Source organism: Eubalaena glacialis, chromosome 3, assembly GCF_028564815.1.
Source record: "Eubalaena glacialis isolate mEubGla1 chromosome 3, mEubGla1.1.hap2.+ XY, whole genome shotgun sequence".
In the NCBI taxonomy this organism is placed as follows: domain Eukaryota; kingdom Metazoa; phylum Chordata; class Mammalia; order Artiodactyla; family Balaenidae; genus Eubalaena; species Eubalaena glacialis.
Genome location: NC_083718.1, coordinates 12,471,768 through 12,475,094, shown reverse-complemented (window position 1 = coordinate 12,475,094; position 3,327 = coordinate 12,471,768). Strand labels below are relative to the sequence as shown.

General features: G+C 32.1%; 1 non-coding gene across 1 annotated transcript; it reads right to left on the bottom strand.

Moving 5' to 3' along the window:
* Positions 1-979: 979 nt before the first annotated feature.
* On the bottom strand, positions 980-1,058 carry LOC133089262 (small nucleolar RNA SNORD79). Its single transcript, XR_009700639.1, has one exon. It is a non-coding gene; the product is annotated as a small nucleolar RNA SNORD79 (small nucleolar RNA).
* Positions 1,059-3,327: the final 2,269 nt, after the last annotated feature.

Here is a 3,327-nt window from a genome sequence, read left to right as displayed (position 1 = left end):
TGAAAGGTCAAGAGCAATGCTAGCTAACAGTATTGCTCCGGAGATCACTTTATTCTTCAATTGTTTTTTTGTAGCATGTAACCCTGAAGCTCTAACCTTAGCTGGATGAACAATGAGTGGAAATGGCACCAAAGCAGCTGATCTATAGCTAGGAAGTGGCCTAATCATTTTCTTGTAACTACTTGATTATAAAAAGACCCTATAATAGAGAATGACTATTTAAAAAAAAAAAAATCCATTCGTAAAGGAGTTCAAATCTCAAACAGGGAAGAAAGAAGATGATGCGAGAAAGTAGAAGTGAAGAGAAGAAAGTTAGCTGAAACCATGACTCATCAAAGTCCATGACATAAACAGAAATGTAAGGAGAACTTTGAAGGGCTGTGGGCTGAATCCACTGAATTGTGGGATGCTAGGGGAAGCAACTGCAGTCTTGCGTCTGGAGGTTTTCTAAAGATACATCTTTTTTTTTTCTCGATGATCTTCAAGCTCCTGAGAAACACCATCATGTTTTATGTCTGGCTAAATAGTGATTCAAACTGTTCAAAGTGAGAAAAATTTCTGTTCATTTACTTTCCTGTATATTCTTTGAAGAACTCTAAAAATTAAAGTCATCTGAGGATGTGTCTTCACTGCAACCCCCCAAATTCCAAGTGACTTAGCCAGCCACCTCATTAATTTTCATTAGAGAGTTCAGAAAAGTTTACTTATTTAGGACATTTGCCATGTTAAATTTAGACAAAAAGCAGGCAACAAAAATGGCTGTGCTGCCAGGCCACTAATCATAATTTCTAGGATCAGGCGACTATACTCCTTACTTTTACTGCCTAAGGGGGACTCGGGACGTGCAGATTGTTGAAAAACGTACTGCGTGGGTGCCTCAGTGCAGCCAGAAGGCATTCATCCATTTCTGACACCCCATCACCTTTGTGTTCTATAGTTATTTTCCTTTGTGTTCTATAGTTATTTTATTTATTTTTTTCACAGTTTCAGTTTTAAAAAATCTTCAGTCTTTTTCAGAGAGATTCCCATCTGTTTAATTTAAAAAATCACTAACCGTAGTTGTCTTATAGTTAAAGCAAAGTCTACTCAAATTATTTTTGAATTCATATGTTGGGGGATATATCTTTTAACTTGACAATGAGCACTTAAAAAAATCCTCGAAAAAAGAAGTTGTATTTCTCAAGTTTTTTAACAACAGCAGTAGTAACCACACTAACACGGCTGCTCCTTTGAGCTATTACCTTTTGCCAACCTCTCTGCACTCAGTGCCAAGGGCTTTATCAACATTGTCTTACTTAATCTACACAAACATCTTTGAAGCTCAGCATTATTACCGATATTTTACAGATGATGAATCTGAAACTTAGAGCAGGTAAATAGTGTGTTCGGTGCAGTACAATTATTAAATGGCAGTGCTATCATTGAGCCCAGACTGGTTTGACCTCCAAACTCATGCTCCTAACCACCTCATTATCCTGACTTCATGCTTTGTGAAGCATGATATGTTATGATGTATGTGTTCCTTTGGTTGGCTAATTCAAAATTTTATGGAGTAGGTCTTCCTAGTGTTATCAGCATTTTACAGATAATAAAATCAAGACATAGAGATTACACTAAAAACACAAAATTATTTGTTGAACCATATCAAAGAGTTTAAGAAAAACTTTTGATTACTGTGGTTTGCCATTAGCTTTACGTGATTTTTTTTTCCTTTGTGCATAATGTTATCCACTAAGATATATTCTAGGGTAAAAAATGAGGGACAACGAAAAAGTTTCGTGATAAAAAGGCAAACCATCGCTTTGACATTGATTAAAAACAATAGGAGTAATTGGGAAACTTCTGTGAATTATTTGGTCTATTTAGATACCAATGATTTTTGGTTTAGATTTTTTTTCCCCAGTACTTACACGTGGCCACATGCGGCTATTTATTGTACATTTACCTTAATTACAATGAAATAAAATTTTAAATTCAGTTATTCAGTCACACCAGTCATATTTCAAGTCCTCAAAAGCCACATGTGGGTAGTGGTTAGCATATTTCAGAACACAAATAAAGAACATTTTCAGCATCAGAAAAATCTGTACTGCAAAATATTGGTCTAGACACTTAAGCATACGTAGAAATGCCAAATTGGGTTAAGATGTTATCAAAAGCTAATCCTCAGACTTGGTGTTAGACAAATACATATGTTATCAATGTGCTGCTTACAAAAATATAAATCTAAATTTTTGTATTCGGTGATTTGAGCTTTAGTTTTGACTGAAAATGGAAAAGAGTCGCATTTCTAATTTGTTTATTAAAGATTTTTAAATGCTAGATTTACATAATTATGTAAGATCTGTTTGCAGGTAGAAAACTATCGTAGCAATCCTTTAAGAATTTTTTTTTTCCAAAAACATGGTATCAAATAATGTCTATACAATACATCATTTAAGCTTTACAATAAAGTAGTTTTATCCTCAAATGTTAAAAAATAAATAATAAACAATTGGGGCTTAGGAAAATGCCCAGCACCCAGTTGATAACCGGTGGGTCTAGATGCAGGGAATTAGACTCAGATCTTAAATATACTAAATATACTCTGAGCTACAAAAGTACATTTATAGTTACACTAATCTAAAATACAAAAGAAAGACAAAGAGAATGCTGCTCAGTAAGTTTGCAGCTTAGCGATATAACCAAATTAATATAGAATTATTTTCAATATCAATAATTATAAAGAATTAGTGATTAACACCGGAAAAAATAAATGCCTGACAAATAAATTAAAATTTAGTCCTTTTGGAACTTTAATAAATAACCAGCTAAACTAATGTGGAAAAAAATTGACACAAAACATCAAAAATGAAAATGGAGATGTAAAATCAGGTTCAGAAGAAATTAGAAAAATCACAATGTTATATATCTTTTAATTCTAAATATACTGGAAAACCTGGATAGCTAATTTTTCAAAAAAAAAGATTAACAAATATATTACTATAGAAGCCACATAAAAACGTCATGAATTCTGAAAACTTCTGCAGAAAAATTGTTAACCTAGATAGAGTCAAAGTGAATTATTTTTCACTTCAAAAAAATAATTGAAAAGCTATTTTAACTTTTCTAAGAAAGTTTCTAAAATCTTTAATCAAGTCAGCATAAAATAAATAACAAAATTCGTCAGAGAAAGCATAAGAAAACAAAGTGCTTCCTAAAAATTAAATTGCTTCGAATATAGTTTAGCTTCAATATACCAATAAAATATTCTATATAAAATATTTATAAATATAATCTATTAAAAATAAATAACAGAAAAATCCCACTAAGCATCACTCAATGAAA